The 13,705-nt window shown below is 39.4% G+C and overlaps 1 long non-coding RNA gene across 1 annotated transcript; it reads right to left on the bottom strand.

The window, feature by feature from the left end:
- Positions 1 to 4,257: 4,257 nt before the first annotated feature.
- LOC119898529 lies at positions 4,258 to 8,812 on the bottom strand. The gene is made up of 3 exons (XR_005443582.1): positions 8,422 to 8,812; positions 4,503 to 4,507; positions 4,258 to 4,270 (listed from the first exon to the last, which is right to left on the bottom strand). It is a non-coding gene; the product is annotated as an uncharacterized LOC119898529 (long non-coding RNA).
- Positions 8,813 to 13,705: the final 4,893 nt, after the last annotated feature.

The raw sequence follows: 13,705 nt of genomic DNA, 5'->3' as shown, positions 1-13,705 counted from the left end.
CTCTCAGATCGAAAAAATGAAATCAAAACCATGTAGACCAACTCTTATCCAAATCAACTGGCCTCACATCTTTCCTGCAAAACCTTCTGTGGGCAGTCCAGTGTTTCAGCCCTGAGGTCCAGCCATAAAGGCACCGTATGGAGCCCAGTGATGAAAGAGAAAGCGCTCTAACCAACTTGTTCCATTTTAAGCATCTGGCTTTGCTCCAACATGTTCCTATGTCATGAAGACCCCAACTGTTATTGTGAAAGTGTTAACATGTGCAGTTGAGCAACTCTGTGTGAATAAGTATGTGTATAAGATCAAAGGCATCTTAGAAATCTCATCATAGCACAGGCTAGGAGCATCTACTGGTCACAGAGGTGAAGAGAAGCCATGATAAAGGTCTTTTCAGATGGGGAGTGATTGACACACCTAGAAATTAATTTTCAATGAGAGGTCAGGGGGCAGGTAGGGAGGTCTAACAGGCAAAGTAACAAGCAGGCGCAATCCCATGAAACTGTTGTGGTCGTGCTCATCTCACGCCACCCGCAAATTGTCTTGAACTATTTTCTATGCAACGTACAGTAGTGATCACTGGACGAGAGACTGATCCTATACAACTGTTTTCTAAACAGTTATCGGGACACATTATGACAAATAAAGGGCCCTATAAAATCTGTTTTAATTTTTCTAGATCCCATCTTATTTTTTCTCAAATTCCATGTTTTCCACTTAAATTGTTCTGAATTCTGTGTTTTACAATTTAAGGCAAGGCAAGTTTATTTGTATAGCACATTTCAACAACAAGGTAATTCAAAATTGCTTTACATAAAACATAAAAGCAACAGGGAAATATAAAAAAGTTTAAAAGCAACATAGGAAAATTGAAAAAATACACATTAAAATATAATAAAAGTTACAGTGAAGTGTACAATGAGGGTTAAAAGAGTTAAATGGAAAATAAAAACAGGGTTGAGCAAATAATTGAGTTACAATTATTTTGAAAAGAGAATAAACAGAGAAGTACACTTAATCTACTCTCTCTAGCTAGTCTGTACTTGGGTCCATAGCAATCTTTGGGTCCACTGAAACTCCAAACGCCCATAAATGTCACCAAAACACAGCAACATAGTTTTCTTCTGTTCATTTGGCTTGGGTGCTATGTAAAAAATTCTTATAATCTTATAACAAATGCATCCATTTAGGCAGATTCCACGATATTCCACATTTTACAGTTGATTCCATTTTTTTTTTTTATCTAATTCAGCAAGTCCTTCATAGGGCCCTACATATGGTGTATTTTCGGTAATTGTATTTGAAGGCTTGTTCTCCTCTAGTGGTCATGCAGAGCTCACAAATCTCAAAGTCAATGTTTGATAGTGAGCATTAGTCTAGACTTAATCTTATTCATCTGTAATAAACAGCAAAAAAAGAGGAAGGAAATGATGCATGCTGACTCCGTACTAACATGATGCTGAAAATTACCAATGATTGACTGAGGACTTGTGGACAAAACGCAACTTATTGCTACAGGAAATTAAAGAATATCACTGCCCGTAGTGCTGACATATTACAGATTATCAAGATGTCACCCTGAAGCCAAACAAGTTAACTACGAGCAGAACAGAATTGTTTTCCTGGAGCCAAATGTAATTCTGAAACAAGAAGCCCTGCTCTGAAATTGGCAGCTGTCCAGGTTTTTTTGTTCCACTGACAGATGTAGCTCTCTACTTAAGACAAAAAGTCATCTCTTCAACAAACAGCCAATTCAAAAGACCCACACGAAGAAGACAGCTCAAACTCACTGCTGTGGTTACAAGGTCAATTGCATAACATCCATAAAACATGCAACAGATAAGAAACTTCACAACAGGCATAACTTTAAAACTGCAAATAAGGTTATTTTCAGTATCAGGATCAAGGTAATTTATTTACCATCATACAACACAAGCTTGTACAATGAAATTGAAGTTTTTAGTCCCTTCATGCTACATAGAGCATAACAGATAAACATTAGAATAGGGTAACACAAACAAGGGTAATACATACAAAAAAGTATACAGTTATTTTTATGTTATATATTGATATATACATGAACATATACACCCAGGAAATAATTCTACAGTGCATATTTTTTTATTTGCGTCTGGGAGAATGTAAACAGCAGTAACAAGATAGTGATGATAATATGGCTTTCATCTTTACACAAAAAGTTAGAGATTTGGGAAACCGTGTCCATCCCTTTCGACCACATTTGAGCGGCAAGCATCATCGACGTAAACACAGAGTCCGTGTCTTCTAATCTTGACAGAGTCTCCCGCTCTGTCAGCTCAGAACACGGTCCGCCTTGATCCAGGATGAAAATGGAGCAGGTATTTGTAAAGATGTGGGCACAACAGTTCCAGGTTTCGCGTTGTTTTGAGTCCCATTTTGTCCATACCAGACAAGTCTGCTGGGCCAACATAGCTTCTACTCCGGCTCTCTTTACACTCCTCCTGGGACGATCACCGTCGTGCCTGGTCAGGTTGATAAGGTTGGGTGGATAATCTCTGTTAAGGTGCGCTGTTTTTTAATCCAAACCACAGCTTCCTTTTCCAATTACTATTTCTGTCAAGAGTAATACGTGTTTCAGCAATAAAGCCGGAAAAAATGTTGAAAATATCTTGTTTTTCTTACATTCAGTCACATCTTATGACTGTATTATAAGATATGATCCTGGAATTAGAGTAGCAGTGATGGCCTGGTCTTCCATCCTGGCACCCTGCTTAGCGTAAGAGTTAAGTGCCCACGGCTGTCTCTACAGCACAGTTCCTCATAGGCTTCCTTTAGCCGTGTGACATACCACAGATTACATAACACTGCCACTGTATGGCCCTGAGACGTTAACTATCTGTTACTGTAGCCATGAGACTGTCAGTGAACCCCTTCCCTCACCCTTACATACACAGTGCTTTCACATAGATACAAACATACTGAACACTTAAAGTCACACGCACCAGTTTTCTATCTCCACTGTGCTGGGAGGCACAGCCTGGTTTCACACTCGTGGTTTGGCTGTACAGTACACACACACACACACACACACACAACTCAGAACAATGCCTGGCCGGCTTAAATAAATGCCACATGACTAAGTACACTACATAACAGTGCTGGCCTTCACTACTGTGCTCCCACATGTGATACAAACATCAGCTTAGAGAGAATGTTAGTTTAGGGCAGCCAGCAAAAAACTTTTAATGTGGTAACTTTGGCAAGATATAAACTTGGGTGATTGTGGTGATGGTAGTAAATGGGATGGGAATAAACTGTGCAATTTCTTCATTTGTTTTAGAACATTATGCAACATCCATTCACACATTCAGAATATTGTATTTCAAAGTAGGACTGGGTGAAATATTGCATATATCCAATAGATTTGAAGAGCAATATGGCAGATGACCATAATCGTCATCTTCATTTATCAATTTATTTTTTGCGTGAAAAGCAGCAGGCATTTACATGCAGGGGACTCGCTCCCTCTTCCACACAGTCACAGATTCCCTAAACTAACCAACCATTGTTGTCCTTATTTAACTTCAATTCCAGACAAAGGGTCGATCATATGGAGGTGGTTCAGTTTCTAGAGGGCAGATGTGTGTCCAAACTGTGATCCTCTGCAAAATATACCACAAAACAATTGCTATTAAAGCCAGCAGTAGCACAAATCTATCCATGCTCCAAGATGGCGCTGTGGATGGCTGCCTCTGTGTTTGGTGCATGTTGTTTTGTCTTGTTTTTGTTTGTATACTCAGTTTTCTGCTCTTATACCCGGAGCTCGCTCACCAGAGAGAAGCTCATGAACATCAGGGGAAAACCACCAGCGGATTTATTTCCCATTTTTCTCGTGTCATCTGTGGAACTTTTATTCATAATCTGTTTTATGATTCACAGAGATGTGGCTGTGTGGAATTATACTGGACTATTCAGAGAAGATCGTGAGACAGATCTCTCCAGCAAAACGAAAGGTGCACAGCGCCTGCTCCTCCTCCAGATACTGTGTGTGGAGCAGAAGAACCCAGACTCCCTTGTTATTGTCCTTGGTGACTTTAACAAAGGAAATCTCAGCCATGATCTCCCCAACTACAGACAGTTTATAAAATGTCCTACCAGGTTATAGTCTTTATTATTCTTCTATAATTTCGATATTTTGTAAATTTCATATTTTTACATTTATATAGGTTTATGTCTGCTGTAGTCACCAAATTCCTTTTGGGTAAAAACTACTTAAATACAGCGGTTTCTGATTCTTCACCTAAAACAGCCCCCAGTGCAGAATAAAGAATGCATAACAATATAACAAATGTTCACTAAATATTCAATAAATGTTATTCACTTGAATCATACACAAATTAGGACTTGATTTCTTTATTAAGATGTTTATTGTGTTGAGAAAAAAGCTTTTATTTAATTTTACTTGTGACAAAGATTTTATTTTAACTGTTTTGAATGTTCTACCTCAGATTTGTGAAGTTATCAACTGTCACTCAGGAGCAAAAATCAGACTTTAAAACTCGAAAGAAATAACGATAATTATCAATATCGAAACATTTTTGGCCATATTGTCCAGCCCTATATGCAAATCTGCAAACACAACCATTGATAATCCTGGATATACACTTAAGAGAGAATTACAGAATGGTAAAATATGGTTCTGTCTAGCTGAAGCCTGAGTGTGTGTTTGTGTGTGTGTGTGTGTGTGTGTGTGTGCAAGGCTCCAGACAAACTTTTCCACTGGTAGCACTGGTGCTACCAACTTTCTCAGTTTGTCGCACCAGCACATGATTTGGTCACCACCCTTTTTTTTTGGTACAGGTATTAATTAATGACAGCTGGTAAGAAGTGTGGAGGGGCTCAGTGTTTCAGGTGATGCATTGGCCCCTGCAAGCAAATTTCCATACTGTATAGACACCTTATTTTTAAAACCGGACGCTGTCACATGTGTGTCATTGCGCTAAATTTAACAAGTCTGACCCAATATGATAAAGTCGCTAACCTGCCTGTCAGCTCGCTCTGTTCCGTTACCATAAAGGCTCGAATATGTGTGCACTCTAAATGTAGGTGCAGCTAGCTTAATCGCTTTCTCACAGACGAGTGACAGAAACACTCAAAGTGGGTCAGACCGTTTGTTGCCTTTTCTAAGAAGTCAGCCACAGATGTGAGGTGGATGTGCTAGTAGACAATTCAGCAGAACAGTGTCTTCAAACGGTGATTTTTGCATTTTTCTCAGAAACTTAAAAATTCTTCCACACTGCTGACAAGTTAACGTAATTGTTCAGTACAATCTAATACGTGTTCTGACTTATTAGGCCGAACACCAAAAGTGCTATTTTTGCTATTTTCAGCCACTTAATTTCGGTGATTCCCTAATGAACACATTTGTCCATTTGTTTAATAATAAATTGTTAAATGAACATTGTACTCTCTCTCTTTTTCACATTTGAGCAGAGAGCGAGAGAGAGAGAATGGGTGTGCGACTGACAGTAGTAAACTCACTGTGTCCTGGAAACCAATATTTCAATGTGTCAGAAAAGATGAATCACTACTAGGCCAACAAACTGTGTGTATGTAGCTGAAGTTTAGTATTGTGTCTTTCATTATTTATGATTTTATTCCTATAAAAGTGTTTTGTGGGACCTCGTCAAAGCCCAGTTCCTTCTTGAAATGATGAAGTCCTTCATGCTCAAAAACCTTTAAGTCTCTCTTTATCAGACACCAAATAATAGGTGCTATTTGTTTTAAGTTATCACTCTCAAAGCCAAATCAACATATCAATAAAAAGGTGCAATTATAATTTACATAGATAGTGAAATGATTTAAAAATTTGTATTTAAAAATCTGCATTGTTGGTATATTAACAGCATAATGCAGTAACTTAAACACAACAAAATTGGAGCAGATCAGAAAACAGGGACTTACTCAAATATAATCAAATATACTACCAAACCGAGGGAATAGGTCTCTAAGAGGTCTCTAAGCCTACTTCAAAATAAAATACTGGTGTCCTCTGGCCTCTGCAGGCAATTAAGTCCAAAAAGTTATTTTGAAGAAAATCTATAGGCCATATCGCCCTGCCTTATTTCAAAGGATAAGAAAATACAAAATGTTCCTCCTTTAAAAATTATCTGACATTGAATCAACAAAAGGCTTTTCAGCACAAGGATGAAATAGCCTCATGTCTCTACACATAATAAGTAAAGATGGCAGTGAATGAATGGCAGTTCCTATGGAGCCTTGACCTCCCCCACAGACCAAAACAGGAGATGCACCGATTCAGCTGGGTTACATAAAAAGTAAATAAAGTACAAATGCAAGAGCCCACAGTCCCAGCAGTCACACAGTCCAACAATAGACCTCTTCATCTTTACAGAAAGGTTGGAGTCACTGACTGTACCAAACTTATCTTGCTCCAACCAGGTGATGTAGTAACCTGGGGCAGTTTAAAGTGGCATCACCATGGTTTTAAGACGGACCCTGACCCAGTCGTACTGTCTCTCTGTCGAGGTTACACTGACACACACACCCTTCATCGCTACAATCTAAGTGTTAAAGAATGAGCAGTCTCACTGAGACAATCTGAGGTTAAGTGTGCAATTACCAAATAAAGAATGAGGTATACTCAGATGAATCAACTTATTTTTTATGTGATTTTGATTTCGTTCATCCAATTTAGCTACAGTATGTGATGATGAGGTGAGAGTCAAACTAGTGATGAACAAACTACTTGATTAATCAATTAGTTGAGTGCCATAACATTTTTTTTGTAAGTTTTTTGATTAATAAGTCAACAGTAGACTGATGCCAGGAAATAAGCAGAGAGAGATGGGAGTGACATCCAACAAAAGTCCCGGGCCAGACACAAACCAAGGACATTGTGATTCATGGTCTGGGCCTTAAACCCCAGGCCCAGGGTCCCTTATCACCAACAAATTTGATAATAAATAAAATCTTTTTTTAAGCAAAAAGGCCAACTTCTCGAATGGGAGAATTTACTGCTTTGCTCTGTTTCATATCACTGTAAATTGGATTTCTGAACTGTTGATTAGACGAAATATGTATCTTTGGGCCCTGGAAAAGTACTTACATATAGAATAAATTAGAAATTTTTGGATTAATCGATAATAAAAACCTGGTATGGTGGATGTGGTGTGTTGCTGGCATGCCTTCTAACACAGGGGGACACATAGGTTCTCTATGTTCATGCATGGATACTCTGCAAACTATTCCTCTCTCTACAGTCTTCAGGATGCCCTTCGCCAGTGTTGATATGTAATTATGTGAAAAATGCTTTGTGTATTCAAAGATAGAGGTAATGGTGAAAAGAGTAGACTCAATGTCAACATTACAAAGACACATTAAAAGGCAAACAAATACAGAATCAAATAATAATAAAGAAGGCAGGACTGTTGCCCAGTGTTCAAAGCCACATTTGAGATTCAAACCAGCAGCTTTCCACTGAAGTCAAATCTCTAATCTATCCTTATAATATCATGTATTGTGTGGTAATCATTATTTAAAAAATTCTAAAGAAGCTATGAGACTGGAGACCAGTAACTTTAATAGATTTTGGCGCAGCAGAGCTCAAACAGGGCACGGAGGTGAAGGCTGCTGCTGGGGACGTGATGAGACTGGCAATACAAGTGAATATCAACCAAACTCATTTCCACATTAAAGGAGAAATGACTCATCATAAACCCTTCAGAAAAACAGTGTCCGTTTCCAGAAACTTGTTGTTAATTTGGATTTGCGCTTGACACAGTTGGCTTTTATGCGCTTGTCCCTGAGAGTGTAAACACACAAGCTCAGTGTTGAGTAGCTATATTACTGGTAGGCAACCATGAATTTAAATCCCGCACAGAGAGACTGCACTGACATTTGTGCTATACTGATATACTCTAAATTCCTCCCAGTCACCAATAACTAACTTTGAACCTTTAATGATGTGATCTGCTGTTGCCAAAGCAGAGTTTAATACACATTCAATTGGAAGGATTAAGAAATGTCATTGATCTTCATAAGCAGTTCTGCTGGCAATAAAATAAATACTCTCCAGCTATTCTCCTCATGAATAATATCCATGGCTAATTCAATTAACATGCAATATCTCAGCAAACGTTCAAACAGAGAAAGAAAACAAAATCATTTAATCAATATCTGGTGAAATAATTATTCAATTTGAGCGTAAATCTGATCTATTTTAAAAAAGCAATAAATTGATTTTGCGTGTCATCCCATTAGCAGAGTAAATGTAAACATGCTCATCAGTGTGAACATTAGGGAGAATTAAAAGGAGAAGTGTTGAAATTATACTTTGTGTTGCAACAGCCCAATCAACACAGAAAGGAGAGAGGGGAGAGGAGAGGAGAGGAGAGGAGAAGAGATTTACATTTGTCCTCTGACCTGAGAGGCAGATGAAGGTCATGTAGTCACCCTGACCACCAGTGGCCAGGAAGGGGATCTTCTTCTTGGTCCTCCTCTTTACCTGCACAGCGGCAAGCATCTTCTCATCATGTGGTATGAAGACCTCCTTGTTGATGGCGGACTTGGCACTCATCTCTGAAGTAGGCAGGAGTGAGCAGCTGGTGAACAGTTAAAGTGGAGAGGCCGAGATCCACTCTTTACTGAAGAGGAGGAGAAATTAAGGAAAATGAAAATGAAATTAAACCGAAAAGGCGGACCAGGCTAACTATTTACAGTACACTAGAGTTTCCCTCTCCAAACTCCTAAAAGACAAAAAAAACACATACTTTCTCACTTATCCAACGAAGGTTAAAATCAAGGGCAACTGGACTTGGTTGAAGATACTGGAAGACGTTTCGTCCCTCATCCAAAGGACTTCTTCAGTTCTGACTGACTGGCAGGGAAACTCAGCTATTTAACCTCAGTGGGGTTGTTGGCCCGGGTCATCGATACCGCTGGTTCGTTAGTGTTCCTTGTTTCTGTGACGACAGTCGTTACAGTCGTTAAGACTACCTGTGGCCAAGACTGAACGACCATCGTTGGGATCTTCACCTGAGGCCAATAGGTTACGTTTGTTGAGTTTCCATTACAATGCGGTCCTTTCATCACTTCCCAGGAAACTCAACAAACATAACCTATTGGCCTCAGGTGAAGATACCAACGATGGTCGTTCAGTCTTGGCCACAGGTAGTCTTAACGACTGTAACGACTGTCGTCACAGCAACAAGGAACCCTAATGACCAAGCGGTATCGATGACCCGGGCCAACGACCCCACTGAGGTTAAATAGCTGAGTTTCCCTGCCAATCAGTCAGAACTGAAGAAGTCCTTTGGATGAGGGACGAAACGTCTTCCAGTATCTTCAACCAAGTCCAGTTGCCCTTGACTTTAACCTTCGTTGGATAACTATGACCTGGATGACTGAGAATCTTCATAGACATACTTTCTCACTTGAATCCAGATACTAGGGTTTTATCTGTGTGTGTGTTGAGATATACAATGCTTTTGTCTAATTAAAACTGCTGACAGTGTGTTCTGTGGATTATCTAAACTAAGGCATTTGCGATATTATCGTGATATTATAAAATGAGATTTTCTAATCGCAAATGCTGCGATTACACTCTGGTCACATGACACACAAGAGTTAACCAGTCCGCAGAGGAAGCATCAACTTCGCACGTTACGCTGTACCTTGACGTCTTGTTGTACAATGGCCTTAGGCTTGACAGAAGCTTACACTACAGAAACTTGGTAAATTGGTGGTGGCCACTTTGGCGGACAGGAAAAATGCACAACAGAAAGACGTGTGTAGTAAGGTAAGGGTATTGTGGCGATCGTCACACACGCAGCCACCAGTCAGCTCAGAAAATATCTGTGAAACAGCCTTTCAAACCAAACTCACACTCAACTCCGTTGACCAGTGGAAATTTGCTTACCAGCATGCGGGAGTGGAGAACTCCAGTGTTGTCGGAGAATTACTAAGCTTGTCTATTAAACACGAGAGGCGTCACTTGGTTTTATTTTCGTTGGCCAACTTTTTAACTGAACCTCAAACTGAGTATTTTTTGAGTTTTTTTTATTGAGAGACGGACTCCTAGGAGATTTGAACTGAGGTGGTTGAACTGTGGGTTTCGTATTGAGCGCTTACTGTACAATATACTGTGGTGAATATACGGTGGTGTTCTGTAGGTAGACCGACCTGATGATATGATATCATATTATTTAATGCCATGACTTGGCTCTCAATTTATCTTTCTCATATTATTATAATTTGATACTTCTTCTCCGCCATTGCTCATAATAATAATTCATGCATCACCTAATTTCATCATAACACCAGCCTGGCCTACAAGAAAGAACAGTGTATGTTTAATCTATCTAATATTGTGTTGGTCATCCAATAGTCTACACTTGATTTATTTCTTGTCCTTTTTGAGTAATACAGAAGGTAAAGAGCTTAAAAATGAATCGCATATTAAATCGCAATATTGGTTTAAAAAAAAAATTGCAATTAGATTATTTTCCAAAATCGTTCAGCCCTAATCTAGGGCACTAGAGATAATTGAGAAAATGCTTTTTTTTTTCATTTGGGTGAATCCACCTATACTAGCCTAAATGCAATTTATTGATAAAATGTAAATATTTTAATAATTAGCATGCAATAATTTAACTTCCTATGTAAAGCAGTAATTTACATGGTTAGTTGATTTAAAAAAAATGGAAGGAATATTTACAGTATTTACAGGTTGATGCATTTACAGCTCATATTTACAGTAATGCAATAAGGTAATTGTTGGTAATATTTGGGAATAGATGAGTATGATTGTTGCTTCCTATTAACTGCATGCACGTTTAAATCACTTTGGACTACTCCCGTGAGAAAGTTCTGGGGAGTAATGTTGGGGGCAGTCAGGCAAGCAGAGTGTGGAGCCATACAGTCTCTTAACCTCCCTCTCTTTCTCTCATCAACAACTCTTGTTTCTGTAATCAGCCCTGTGGATTTACTGATGTGGATATTGGCGAGGGGAATAGTTAGAAGTCAAGCTAAGGCTTCATTCATTGGAAACCTATTCAACCCTTGTATAAAGATAAACCCAGTGAGGGTTAAGTGACAGGGGTTGAGCAGAGATACTTCTGTTAAAGAAAAGTTAAAATTTGCAAAAAATTTGTCTCAGCCATTGGGCCAATCACTTCGCTCTGTCTCCAGAAGTACACACAGAACCAATCTGAATTTGTACACTGTACTGCAATGACTGAGGGAGAATGGTTGCATTTCTTTGTGTTGCAGCCAATCTTCATGCTCCACCTCCCTAAATGCTTTGCCAATGTTCTCCTTGGAAGCACTGCCATTCACAGAGATGAAGTGACTTTAGCTGAAGGTGTTAAGAGTACTGGTAAGTCTCACTGATACAGAACAGCAATCATGTTTCTATTATTACCAGCCAATGTCTACTACTGAATTTATTTCTTAGTGACTGGGAATATACCACAAGAGAGCATAACTGTGCTTAGTTGGCCTAACTGTGCAAGATACAGTCATAAAGAAGTGGGTTAATTAGGTCCAAATGCTCTTATGAGGACTATGGAGCTTAATCATTTTCTCAGCCACACGCATTCACTTGACGCACACAAGCATTCACAATCACACACCGCACAGGCCACACTGACAAATCAATCTATCTGTCAGCCTCAACCAGTTGTTGAATTACTCTACTGTCAGGCAAAGCAAGCCAGACTGCAAAACAATTCCTTTATCAAACTGGCTTGCTAATAAACCTCAGACCACAAAGTTGCAGCATGCTTTAAAATGAGTGCTCAGCAGCCGCGGAGAAGCAAGTGGAGTCAAGGTTTCATTCACTGATCATTATAAAAGCAAAACCTGCAGGAGTAAGAGGTTTACATGTATAGCGAAAAGTGCACATGCCAAATTTTCCACCCCCAAATTTAGTGACTGAAAGGCTGCCATTGTTGACTGAAGGATTACGTCAGGCCAGAAGGAACGCTTCAACAGCAGTTGAACATAGAAGCTTTGGACACAATACCATGGCTACAATATAATACAATCTATTAAATAGCACTGCTGTAAGTATGACTTCCATGAAGTTATTGTTCAAATTGAGTGTTTCAGCTATATGGTAATTTCTGAGACAGCATTTAATGGTGGTTTCATACTGAATTGCATTACAGGCAAGGATAACATGTGTAATGTGTATAGGAGGTTAAGAAAAGGAGTTAAATCTTGAATACATTATAGATTTTAAAAAGGTAGAATGTACTGCAAGCCCACTGTATTATACTGCATTATATATTAGATGAAGTTATTGTGTACATCTTGTATAAAAGACCCAGACAGACATGTAAAAGGCTTGCTGCATTAGTTCTACATTTACAACCTTTGTTTTGTGCACTTGTTTCTGTCTACATTTTTTTTACAGTTTTACGATCGCACTGAATAGCCTCTGTCTCCCTTTCTCCCTGCTCTTTCAGCAAGGCAAGACTTCACAGTAAACAAAAACCTGGGCCAAGATGTTGTGGAGAGTAATTAGAGAGGCTAATAAATATTCTTTTCATTGGAATTTAAAAGATGTTAAACGTCCCGACACTTCGGCAAGAAAACTGACCCCAACTCCCCTATGAAAATGACCCTCGGTCAAACGCACAAAGTTGTTTTGCACTCAACCCTCTGTCAGAAGCAAGAAAGCTCATTCACTCTGGGCCGTTTAAGCGAGCCAGGCACCATGTAAAGGATTTGCAAAACTGTGAGCTGTGTGTGCGCATGTCATTCTGAGCTCTGATAAAGACTGCAAGACCTGTGCTGTGCTAGTCCAAACTCAAAGTGCACAAACAGTACAGCACTCAAAAGACTTTTACATCATGTCCTCTGAATATAGCAAGCTTTCAATATTCTGACAATAGAGATAAACTGCTGTTTATTTCTGATTCTGATTTTATTTTTCCTTGCTGAGGGATTAAACAACTGCACAATTGTTGCTACACATACACTCACCTAAAGGATTATTAGGAACACCTGTTCAATTTCTCATTAATGCAATTATCTAATCAACCAAGCACATGGCAGTTGCTTCAATGCATTTAGGGGTGTGGTCCTGGTCAAGACAATCTCCTGAACTCTAAACTGAATGTCAGAATGGGAAAGAAAAGTGATTTAAGCAATTTTGGCGTGGCATGGTTGTTGGTGCCAGACGGGCCGGTCTGAGTATTTCACAATCTGCTCAGTTACTGGGATTTTCACGCACAACCATTTCTAGGGTTTACAAAGAATGGTGTGAAAAGGGAAATACATCCAGTATGCGGCAGTCCTGTGGGCGAAAATGCCTTGTTGATGCTAGAGGTCAGAGGAGAATGGGCTGAATGATTCAAGCTGATAGAAGAGCAACTTTGACTGAAATAACCACTCGTTACAACCGAGGTATGCAGCAAAGCATTTGTGGAGCCACAACACGCACAACCTTGAGGCGGATGGGCTACAACAGCAGAAGACCCCACCAGGTACCACTCATCTCCACTGGACTGGAAAAATGTTGCCTGGTCTGATGAGTCTCGATTTCTGTTGAGACATTCAGATGGTAGAGTCAGAATTTGGCGTAAACAGAATGAGAACATGGATCCATCATGCCTTGTTACCACTGTGAAGGGTGGTGGTGGTGGTGTAATGGTGTGGGGGATGTTTTCTTGGCACACTTTAGACTCCTTAGTGCCAATTG

Source organism: Micropterus salmoides, unplaced genomic scaffold, assembly GCF_014851395.1.
Source record: "Micropterus salmoides isolate LMB-PRFRI ecotype aquatic unplaced genomic scaffold, ASM1485139v1 Ms_hic_scaffold_1188, whole genome shotgun sequence".
NCBI classification, from domain to species: Eukaryota; Metazoa; Chordata; class Actinopteri; order Centrarchiformes; family Centrarchidae; genus Micropterus; species Micropterus salmoides.
This window is presented reverse-complemented; position numbering and strand designations above follow the sequence as displayed.